General features: G+C 39.8%; 1 protein-coding gene across 1 annotated transcript in view; it reads right to left on the reverse strand.

Moving 5' to 3' along the window:
- BRF1 (BRF1, RNA polymerase III transcription initiation factor subunit) overlaps window positions 1–10992 on the reverse strand; it is a 160523-nt gene extending 149531 nt beyond the window's left edge. The window contains exon 1 of the mRNA XM_026849030.1: window positions 10917–10992. The gene's annotated coding sequence lies outside the window, so the exon portion shown is untranslated. The remainder of the gene's footprint in view (window positions 1–10916) is intronic.
- Between the last annotated feature and the right edge of the window lie 1674 nt (window positions 10993–12666).

The raw sequence follows: 12666 nt of genomic DNA on the forward strand, positions 1-12666 counted from the left end.
AAGCTGCGATCAAACTGGCTTTGCTATTAGAGATGCTTATCATGGAACTGGAGTCTGGAGCTGCAGCTCTACGAGATGAAGGCTTCTGATGGCAATATCACGCAAAGGAGATCCCAACCCCTTACACAACATCTCATTCCCGCCCGCACACTGCAGTGCGTCAGCTCTCTGGGCTGACACAACTACCTACTGGGAGTGCAGCAAATCCCAGCACATCAATCATCCCGGTTAAAAATAACCCGCATGTGTGCACAGTGCTGTTCTGGTTTGGGCTGACACCAGGGTTTGGGTTTGAGTTTTTTGTTGGTTTCTTTTTTTGAGCAGGGGTTACATAGGTCAGTGTGCTGATAAATTAGTTGGTGTGGCTGTATTAGACACAGGACCCTCCCACTGAACACACATTCCATACCTGGTACAGAACCCTGTAGTTTCTATTCCTTTGTATTTAATATCTATGTTTACATTTCGTCTTCCACCAGTGTACTGCATTTGCCCCAGAAAGACTGTTGTAACAATGGCATTGAGTAGCAAAGTCTTTGCCTGAGTGGCTTTTGAGTAACATATGCAACAGCAGCACTTGTCCACACATCACGCAGCAATGACAACTGAAGCTACAAACACACTTCTTCACAAGGAATGAGGGGATAACGTTGTGGAGAAGCATCAGCACGTGAGCTGTTCTGACATCGCTCCCTCAGCTACCCCTGGACAGATGACAGACACGGTGCCAGATGTTCCTGGGCAGGTGGTTGGTTTTTTTTTTACAGCCCTACAACAGGAATACAATGTGCCTGCATGTCCTTTTGCAGGCACGCTTGAGCTGATGCCACCTGTATCCCACACCAGACATGCTGGTTCCTCCAAGACCATCAGCCACAATGAGATGAAGGCAGCTTGGGATCATAGCTAACTCATGTCCAGCCGCAAAATGCAGGTGAAATGAGTACAAACGGGTGTGCAAGAACACAAGTCGATCAATCATAGTCTCCCTTATAAAAACAGTGTACACAGATACTGAATTTTTTGTTATTTGTTAATCCTACAGAGCATCCAGGAGTTTAACGGCTGTTAGTTAAGAAAAGCCATCTTCCAAGAAAACTGCAATAGCTCCACCAACAAATCACACACGTAAACCTTCAGGCTTGGGGAAAGCTTCCCTGAACTGTCACATCATCAGCTCTCCAATTTATTTCATAGAGCAAAACAAAAGTCACTTGCAACACATGAAATCAGAGAACACAGCATTAAAAGAAACAACATTCTACCTCTCAGGTTTTGAAACACAGTGCCTGTAAAATGACATAAACACTTCAAAACTCATGCTTGAACGTCTAAAAGACAGCCCTGTGCCATATCAGTGGCATACGTATTTTCCGTTATCAAAAAAAACAACAGCAGCTACGTGGAACGTAAACCAAAGTTATGTTACCTGAAGTATATTTTAAGCTTGTCTAACAACATCCCAAAACTAAACTGTTTTATTTCAAAAGCTTGTTAGAAGAAGCAGATTACTAGCCCAGAATTTTATAGACATTACTAGAGGGGGAGGAAGGAGGAGAGAGGCAGTTGCCTGTTTTCTGCAACATTGTACAAGAAGGAAGGCAGACCTATTAATATCCAAGTTCATCTCCTTGTGAATGGTACTATAAAAAGCCAATGTTTTAAAGACATTAGCCCACTAGGTGAACTGTCTTTAAGTAAAGGATTGCTCTCGAAAGAAATGACAGGTTCCAATTACTTACACAAGGCTGTAGGGAGATAAATCTCCGTCAGTGAATTCCACAAACATAATATATATTGTCTTACTCTTGTCATATATAAACTGTCAGTTAAGAGGGAGAAATTTTAAGATACACAAAACCAAAACTCTAATATCCAAGCAAGAAATCTGACAAGTAGACAGAATTTTAGAAGGCATTTATTCTTTTGTTTCTTACAATGAAGCAGAGATTTGTGCTTCCCTGGCACAAGAGTTTTCTTGCCCACAGCCAGCTAATAAACTATGAGACAGAGCAGAGACAGGAGACAGAGCAAAGGAATCATGAAAAACATCTTTAACTTGAGTCACAAACAGGCCAATTCAAAGCAGCTGAACACACAAATGTTTTTTGTTATTAGTTAACACAGTCATCTGTTAACTCATTTGACTAAGACTGCATTTTTTTTCTTTATTTTTTTCAATTTCAAGGACAATCTTCAAAATTAAAAGAAAAAGTAACAACACATAAAGACTGAACCAACACCTCTAAGGAATTTTAGAAGTGCCTTTTCTAGTTCTTCCCTTTTCTGGCTAAGCAAACACAGGAACAGAATAAAACAGACCAGCAAATCTTGATTCACATATCTCAACGGGGTGGGATGCTGTACTCAAAGATTTAAGCTGTCTGTCAGTCTCTTGGCAAAATCCTACCATTATATTACCTCCAGCAGATATTCTACTCTTTACTTAAATGATCCCAGATCCTCTTCATTAGAAATGTAACAAATTCTCATTAAAGGAGACATGGAATCTTCCTCTCTGATACTGTCATTGTAAGGACAAGCAGAGCATCAAAAGCATCTTCGAGACAGATACTTTATTCATCATTCCCTACCAAAACATAAAGATAGCCAAGGCTTAAAACAAAAAAAAATTTTCAAATCTGTACTCTAGTAGTAACTTAATTTATCAATGCATAACCAAAAGGTTGTCGCAGATCATCCAATCTGAGGTGTTTTTTTGTTTGTTTTTCTTAAATAAGTGGTTTGTCTGTCTCTTCAAGTCTGCTGATTAGTCAAGTTGCTTGCAAACCCTGAAAGCTGAAGTTCTGAGAAAGGTCTGTAAGCTACTGAGATATGCTGAAGGTCAGCCATCAGGGACTCAAGTATCTGAGCTGTGGCTTATGATTCTGTGACTTACCAGAGCCTGCATCAAAGCAGAGGTCCAGGAAAGCCCATACCTACTGACACTCAAGTAAGCCTCAGAAGCACAGAGGTTCCAGCAAGCTCAAACACAAACAGCCTAGTAACACACCAAAAGTTCCCTGTTGAACCATTATGTGGTATGTAACTGATAACAAATGCAAAAGGGCAAACTGATTGGGAAAATAACATTCCTTTTAAAATTCTTTGATGAAGATATTAAGGTACTGAAGATTTAACATCCCAGGTCACAACTTCTTTGCTTTTCTGGCTCTGGAGCATGTTCTGATCATAGAGGAAGAGCAATGAAAGTCAAGAGACACTTGCGCAAGAAAAATACGTGAGTGTTATGGCTAGGACACATCCATGTTTTAGCAGATCCTGGAGAGGATGGATCAACAAGACAGAAGGAGGGAAAGCTGTGAGTGCCCTCAAAGGGAGAAAACTTAAGATTTGTTAACATGCAACAGGGCAGAACAGTAGGATACAATTCAGTAGTTTTGGCCATGTTAAGTCTGTATCGACAAGAAGATACACAAACTCAGACACAAAAGCCTAGGATTCATCACCCTTATCTTCAGGGATGAGCATCTGAGCTTAGTCAATCTAGACTTCCTTTCAGTGAGTGAAAAGAAACAGACACTTAAAGAGAATGAGTCATTTGACTTCCTTTCAGATTAATTTAATCACACCCTAAATCTGTCTGTCTCTATGCAGAGACCCTGAAAGGAGTTCAGGATGACGAGCTCACAGACATCTAAACTTTGCCACCCTAGCTCAAGCCATGACATGGGACTAGATGAAAGATATGTTCAGAATGAAGCTTACCAAAGCAAAAGGTTGCACTTCAAGCAACAACTGAAAAAAACCCACCCCAACAAAACACACCCACACACAAAGAACATGTAATATCATCTCAAATGAAAAGGGGAAGAACCCCCTTATCCTCCTTCAAGAAGAGATGGAGAAAGTTAACACATCATATGGAAAATATGAAGGAAATGAGACAGAAGCTATTAATGATAACAAAGGACTCATAAGGAACCAGACAGCAGACCAACCAAGGAAAGCAGAACTGAAGCAATGGTCTGGCTAAAAGAGGAAGTTTTCCAGAGCTTTATTGAGTACAGAAACGTAGGAGGATACAAGACAAAACCAGAAAAGCCGAACTTTAAGCAATGGTTAGTTTAAAAGACAACAAGAAAAAACCCAATAGGGTACTAACTGAAGGTGGAGATGAGAGGATTAGGATTAGTTTCGTCTGTAACAGAAATACAAGCATGAAAGACAAAAAAAATGGCAGAGACTAGACTAGAAGTTTTGTTACTGAAATCAAAGTCAGAGGAGCTGATAAAGGAAAAGTCAAACATCGCACCCAAAGGAAACAATCTAGAACAATTCAAAGCCTATCCTCAGCTCCAAAACTACAAATTCAGTGGGGGATGACAGATACATGGTCAAACAGCTCACGTGAGCGGAGTCATGGGAGGGATGGTTACAGACTCCACAAGAAGGACAGGAAAGGTGATAGGAGAACTCATTTTACACAAATGAACAGTATGAATGTGTGAAGCTCCACTGAAAAAACAAGTGACAGGCCTTGGATCTGGATAACAGGAAAGGCCAAAGTAAACACCATCAGTGCACCTGCTATAGACCACCTGATCTTGAAGATGAAGCCTTCTTTAGACACCAGGAAGATGTCTTGGTGAACTGTAACCGCCCCAGCACCTGCTATAAGGGAATCAGTGGGGCACAAGCAATACCCTGGACTTGTAGAGCATATCAGGAACAGGTCAAGTAGGAGAAGCACTGTGATACATCTACCATTCTCTATAAAAGAAGTAGTAGTGGAGAATATGAAGTTTGATGACAGGCTTGGTTACAGCAACCCTGAGATGATAAAGTTTAAGATTCTGAGGGGTATGAGAAAGACGGGTAGCATATTGACAACCCTGGATTTCACAGGGCGGGCTTCAGTTTGTTCAGAAAAGTGGTAAGCAGGAGCCCTTGAGGTACTGCCAATGAAGGCCAAAGGGGCCAGGAGGACTGACTGGTCAGTCTTCAAGTACAGTCTCCCCAAAGCACAAGGACACTCCATGTTGATGCAGAGAAGTTGAGCAGGCAGGGTGTGTGGCAGCTTGGCTTTATAGCAGCTCACAAGTCTTTTTGGTCTTCTGTTGCAATGTGTTCTCAGGTCTCACAGGTCTCTCTCTCTATGCAAGTTTGGAGGAGATGAAGCATTACCTATGGTAGATGAATACTGAGCAAGGGCTCATTTAAACCTCCCCTCAGCCTGTTGGAAGGTATGGAACAGATCTACCTGGAAACCACTTCCAGACACAGAAAAGGTAAGGAGGTTACCAGGAACTGCCAGCACAGATTTAATGAGGGCAGATCATGCCTGACTGCAATAAAAGCCACACTACAGTTAAGGTAAAGAATAACCACTGTTCTTCCCTCATCCTATTTCATCTTTATCCCTTGGTACCCTAGTAGCCAAATTGAGGAGATACAGACTAGACATGTAAACTTAGTCAGGTGAAAAACTGGCCAGGTTCGAAGGGTAGTGGTCAGCACTTTAACCAGACTTACAAGCAGAATTGATACCAAGGTCAATATTGTTTAATGCCTTTATTAACAACAGGGATGGTGGGACTGGAGGTTCTCTTTGCCAGCCTGAAGACAACATGACATTGGGACAGTGGTCAATACACTGATGGGCAGAGCCACTATTCAGAAGAATCTTAAGATGCCACAGAAACGACCTGAAAGAAGTTCAACAAGGCAAATGCATTTATGTTTCTTTGCACCTGGGACAGAAGAACTTCAGGGCAACAACACAGGCTGGGGACTGTTTGGCTAGGGAGTAGCTTTGCAGAAAAGCATCTAGATTCATGGACAAAAAGATTAAATGACTCAGCAGAACCCAACTGCAGTGATGAAGGCTAACTGCAGCCTGAAACTGCATTATTAAGACTGTAGCCAGCAGGTCAAGGGAAGTGATTATTATCCCCTGTTCAGCATTTGAGACTATATTTAGAGTACTCTGTCCAGTTCAGGAGTCCTCTGCAAAGACAAGGCACTGACATATTGGAACAAGTCCAGAAGAGAGCTGCTAAGGTGATTAGGAGACCGGAGCACATGGTATGAGGCCAAGAGCTGAATTTGCTCAGTTTTAATACAAGAAAGCTTAGGTAGAGGTCTCATTCTCTTCAGCTATTCAGCTGGAGGTTATAAAGAAGATTGGAGCCAGAATCATCAGAGATGCACAGCAAAAGGACAAGAGGCAAGAGTCACATTTCATCCAAGTAAGTTCTGACTAGATACAAGGAAAAAAATTATTCACAGTGAGGGTGGTCAAGCATTAGAAAACAGGTTGTCCAGGGAGACTGTATCATATCCTTCCTTGGGAATACCCAAAGCTCAGCTGCACTAGGCCCTAAGCAGCTTAATGCAACTTCAAAGCCACCACTTTATGGACCTCCAGAGGTCACTTCCAATCTAAATTATTCTAAGATTCTACTATCCTTTCCTCCTTTGTTGTTTTAGTTTTGTTAAATAGTGTTCTCTGTTTCTCTGGATACTTCTGTTCTTCACATGTATAATATATTGTCCTGGTCTAATTCACACTGTAGAGTTCTGGCAGGAAGTAGAGACCTCCATAATCACTTGTAATAAACCAGCTATGAAATTAGTGATGACAACGAAGGCTAAAGAATTAAGCAAATAGTTTAAATGTAAACAATCAAAAATGCATTAGAGAACATCTTCAGAAATGCCTTCCCATTTATCATTAAAATACTGTTAGCTATGTTTTGGTATTAAGAGGACTGAGGGAAAACACACATTCATTTAAAGAAATGATTAAAAAACACACAGCACAACAGTTCAGGAATTGGATTAAGCTAGATGCAGCTGCAATCTTCAAACTTAGTTTAAACCAAATTTGAATATCTGCAACTGAAGCTTTCAAGTTATAATCATGCCATTGACCTTCCTTTCCCTCTCCCTTTTCTTTTTGGCCACTGAAGACTATTGAAAGCATCAGAGCTCCAAGTCAAGAACAACTCCCTTGTAACTACGACTCTGACATGGATATAGCAAGAGCAGATTGCCTGCAAGGAAACAAGAATAAACCAGCTATTTAGAGAGTTTATGTAATGCAGCGCAGAGCTGTAAAATAGATTTAAAGAGACAGAACTCTGCATTTCAGCCCTGTAAGTAGCCATGCAAGTTGGGCAATACTGTGGCAATTAGAAGAGGCTCGGACAACAGGGGAAGAAGTCTTGTCAAAGGGTCCCCTCTCTGAGCTCATATTTTATCCATATCCATTCTTTCTCACAAAACCAGAACTGCTTGGCTATTCTGTCAAAAACTTTGTTTTAAAGTTGAAACAATTCTTCGCATCGTCTCACATATGCTCAGATTTTTACTACAAAAATAAGCACTATCTGAACAGATACAAAGCATCTTGTGGACCTGAGCTCGCTGAACTTGTGGAGCTTAGCACACTCAATTAGCACGGAACTGCACACTGAAAACCAAACTGATTATGAACAAATACAACAGTATTAGGTCTTTCCAGCATAAATATTTTAGCTAGTGTAAACAAGACTCCGGTTTTTATAAGCAGCCAATTCCCAAACGAACACCCACAAACATCAGCTGGTTCAGCAAAGAAAGGCAGAGGCTATGAACTGCCACGTACCATCGCATTATAAATAGCGAGGAAACATACAGCAAAGGCATGTGTGATAAGGGAGACCAGTTCTGTGCATTAGAAATTCTTATACAAACCTGGAAACTATAAAATCTTTAGGGTTTGCCCATGGCTTTGTCTAGAGCAAATATGTGTGTGTGTATACACACACACACACATACGAATAAATAAATAAAAGCACCAATGCACAAAATGATTTTGTAGAAGAGCCCAGAATTGTTGAGCAGTTTCTGGGAGATTTTACTTCTGCATTTCTTCACTTTAGAATGGAGGAAAAGAAAAAAAAGAAAAATTATTACTTTAAGTAAAGAAAAACTGGTTTTCATCTAATCCTAAACATCCTTTCATTAACAGCCTCAAAAAATAGCAGCATCATATGTTCAGCCAACCCCAGCTGCTTTGCTAGGGATTAAGGAAGAGACAGCGAGCCCAGATCACATCCCTTTCACCTCTCCTGTAAAGACAGACATTACAGCAAGGGAGAATCTGGCCCAAACTACACGAGGAAGGGGAGGGAAAGCAGGGGGAGGGGTTTCTTAAAAAAAAAACAAAAACAAAAAACCAAAAAAACAGAAAGAAACCCAAAACCCAGCATGTCCCTGCTCCACTGCTGGACTTTTCCCCGCATCATGTCAAGCCTGCAGGTTGCTGGCAAGCGGACCAGGAACAGTGCGAGACCTGCCAGGGCTCCCAAGACCACACACACACACAACTCTCAGCTGCTCTCAAATACGCTGGGGACCACCTCCAGAGCAATCTGGGCTCTGCTGCCCATCCCTGCTTTCCAGTCTGTTCTTCCCTTCAGCAATAGCCGGTACAGAGCACCACACAGGAGAAAATCATGTGCTTACACTACTGAAGATAGCACAGAGCCCTGACCCAAGAGCCATCAGGAGGATGCAGGCATAGACCTCCTGAAGCATGCTCACAAGCTGTGCTGCACCAGCATCCCCACTGGAGCTCATTTCAGCAGTTCATTTGCAGCCAGAGTTAACTTTGGAAATGCCAACGTAGTAGTACTAGCAAATAAATAAATAAGCAGCTCAGCATTTTTCTGATCAGACAGCATAGCACTCCAAGAACTGTTCATTTTTAATACAGTCAACTATCAGAGCACTTCAACTCTACTCAATGAACAACCTCCATATTTTTTCTTGAAAAATATACACGTAAGTTCATTTACCTTGCTACACTTTCAAGACTAAGCACAAGGGTTATTAACATTATTTCACAAAAAAAAAAAAGCCATGATCATGGGCACACAGTGACAGGGTGAGATTTTGTAAGTTCACTGCCACAGCTCAATTTGCAATTAAAAACTATGTAAAGCTAAAAGTGTGATTAAATGCAGCAGACAACTAGCTCATTATACAGCAGCGGAAAGAAAAGCTTTTCAAAGACCAATTGCTCTACCTGAAATATCAGATGCTGTTGTCATGCCTGGGACTGAGCAAGAACATCACTTAGCTCATTGAAATGAACTTTCCCAGAGACAGATTGGCAGCATGACAAATGCAGATGGGCCACAGAAAAAAAAAAAAAAAAAAAAAAAAAAAAAAAAAAGAGAGGAAAACCCATAAAAAGCCTCAGACAGGTATAGGCAAAAAGACATTATTTTCCCATTTCAAAACTGTTTGGGACATAATTTCATTTAAAGCAACTATAATTTCTTGTATATGATGCTGACAGACTTTAGCCAAGTCAGGATCATTGTGTATGACTGGGGCGGGGGGGGGCCACGCACAAAAGCTGTGGGAAAGAAGATGCTCAGACATATTCCCCAGCAAACACTCATGCAAGAAAGAAGCCAAGTTTAGATTCCAGAAAAACGCCTACACTGTCTTTAACTGCGATTACCTTTCAGCATAATCAAAAGGGCTTTTGAAGGATTCAAACACTCCAAGAAACAATAGGACAGCATTTTACTTTTCTACAATTAAAGAGAAGGAACTGGGCAGTCCTTATGCACCACAAGCCAATTTATTTTTTACAAGGTCTGTACAAAATTACAGTTTTGATTAAAGTGCTTTCATTTAAAGACAAACTTCACTAACCATACAAGCTATTCTAGTGGATTTATTCCACTGCTTTTAGAGGTTACATGTTACACATACGTTTTTAAAACTCGTAAGATAGTAACTTTGGACCTGACACTGAAACTAGCTCACACAAAGTGAGGACAGTCTCAAAGGGCTCAATACTGTTCAGTACAAACAGCACAATAAAACATTCTGTATATAAAAATCTGTACATAAATCAGCTGAATAATGCTAAGTAAAGCAATCTGCCTATATTTCAACAACACAGATCAATCTTAACCTTTCTATTCTGATGGAGACATAATACCAGATCAATCCTATTCTTTGTATACCTATGCAGGCATTATAGCAAATAACATTTTCTGGTTTTTAGTTGAAAGTATAAGACTTTAATTTAGGAAAATACCTTTATCCGAAACATCCACCTGATATGAGCACCATATCAGTAAAACCTATCTACATCCCCTGATTAATTTGGTCCCTTGTCAGCTTCTGAGTCTTTGATATGACAGTCCATAGGCTGTCATCTCCAAGAGTCAGGAGACGAAACTATTAATTAGACAAAAAATGACAACTCCTGTGCATCGATATGAGTAACAGCAACTGAAACTGGAAGACCAGCCTGGTTTTGGAATAAAAGGTAATTTTACTCACTCTCCTTAAAGTGTGTGGATTATATAGAATTCAATTAAAATGTATAGCATGTAATAACAGAATTTATCCAAATATCCTCTGGACACTAAAATCTTTGTTCCATTTTTCCCCTCTCTGTTCAACAGTCGTATTAAGCACATGATTACTATAAAGTGTGCAGAAAAATATGTATTATCTCACATTATACTGCACAAAAACAAAGCATTTGAACAATTATACTTAAAAATAAACATGCATAAAGCATTTCAAGAACCATGAAACCTGATAAAATAAAAAGCCACAATAAGTTAACAGATAATAAAAATGTGCAATGGGCATGTCAACCTTGAAAAAGCCCTTTTAAACTACAATAGTATTGTCAGGTGCCATTACCCTTTGTCAGCCAGATACCTGACCTCATAAATCAGGTATAAGAACCAAATGAGAGCACACCAAGATCAGCACTAGGCAGATTTGTCTACTGAATAACAAGAGGCCTGCCAAGGTTTTGAGGTCACATTCAAAATTTTAAATTATTTGTAATCAACCATATTAATAAGAATAATAATAAAAGAATATTAATAAGAAGTCATTTCAACAAGACTAAAGCTTGCAAGTACCATTCTGTAGAGTTTGTGCTCGTGACTCCTTTCCCAGATTGGCGTGGAATCCTCCTCCTAAAGTCGGTGTTTTGCCTGCACCTATTGGGGGGGAAACAAACCACAAAACAGTCAAATATAATAATTGAATTAAAATATTAAAAGAAAACTTATTGTGCCACTATATTCAGTATCTGCATCATTTACAACATGCCAAATTACATTAAGAAGGGCAGCAGAAGTGCTTGAAGGGTTTAAGACCGAGTACAAATCCTGTGTAATTTATTTCTTCCTTGGGATACCGTAAGAATTACATGGCTCCATAAACCCTTGCAATCTCAGCTCCAAAGGAAGTACAAAAATGTTGCAACCTCTATTTTAGGCAGAACATGAAAATCAATAGTGTAAAATATTTCTCAAAGTAAATGAAACAATTGCTTAGTTAATATTTTTTGCCTGAAGAACATTCAATACAGAATTTTAATAGCTAATTACTGGCACTACAGAACATAAAACATGTTTAGCATTCAATAATGTCTGTGTTGGCTACTACAGGCATAACACTTACTTTTAAATAACGTCAGTTTAACATTAGGCCCACACAGTGACACTCAGGCTACAAATACTGCAAGTCTGGAACTGCTACTTTTACACCCTGAAAAGCTGGAGACTAAAATAAGTCTGAGTTGTAAATTAGCACAGACTAGAGGCTGGTTTATGCATCCAAGCCAATGCTGAGGAGCCTGAATGCAGAGTCCTCTGGAAGTCAACGGAACTACTCATGCAAACCAGTCTCGCAGAACAGGGAATTAAACTACCAAGGACACAAATAGCCTCCCACTAAAGCAGGAAGGTTTTTTTTTAAAAAACAATCAGGCTACCTCAGGAAGGCTATTAGAATCTATCAGCTTAACAGCAAGTGATACCAAAAAGCTAAATTGCACAGGATTGAAAGCAATTTGTTAGTAATTGGACTTCTATTTAATTCAAGTAATCTGCTCTTCAGAATAGGGAAAAAAGTAATCTTGTTGCCTGTGATGTCTGCAGTTTTTCCTCAAGTTCTTGTAGCTGTTTTCTAATCTTAGACCAGTTCTCCAGAACAAACTAGAATGGCTTTAGGATAGAAACATACCAAGGAGTGAAGTGTCACTTGAAAGCATTTGAGGACATTTTTCCTACACACCTGAAGGAGATACTTCCACAGCCGGTACAAGTGATGAGAAACTGTGACCTAAATTGTTCACTCTTATTATACTTAGCTAGTCTCCTCTCAGCTCCATTTAATGTATATCTATGGGGTTTTTTTTTTCCCCCTCAACAGAAAAGCTAATATTCCTGCAGAATTACTGTCTATAAGCCTTAGAAGCTTTATTACTGTCTATAAGCCTTAGAAGCTTTATTTTCCATACAACTTTTAAATTAGGTTTCCAATGCTATCCACAACAGAAACCGACTTCACTTTCACTTCATTAACAGATCCTTTCAACAAACAACAATCAAAACCTCTCACATAAATGCTCCACAGCTTAAGTACTTCAGTTCAACATCCTAATTAGAATGAAAAATACTCAATATTGACCTCCTCACTGGCTACAGAGGTAACCTTCCCGACTATTTCCTCCAGCCTATTGCAGACAGCAATAACTCCTTGCCCTTCCTATAGGTACAGTCTCATATTTCCACAATTGCTCCAAAACAGAGAGAAGTTACTGAACTATCCTAGCACACATAACATTTTTGATGTACATTTAATAAGACTGTTTTACCGGGG

This window comes from Athene cunicularia, assembly GCF_003259725.1.
Source record: "Athene cunicularia isolate RWA chromosome 5 unlocalized genomic scaffold, athCun1 chr5_part1, whole genome shotgun sequence".
In the NCBI taxonomy this organism is placed as follows: Eukaryota; Metazoa; Chordata; class Aves; order Strigiformes; family Strigidae; genus Athene; species Athene cunicularia.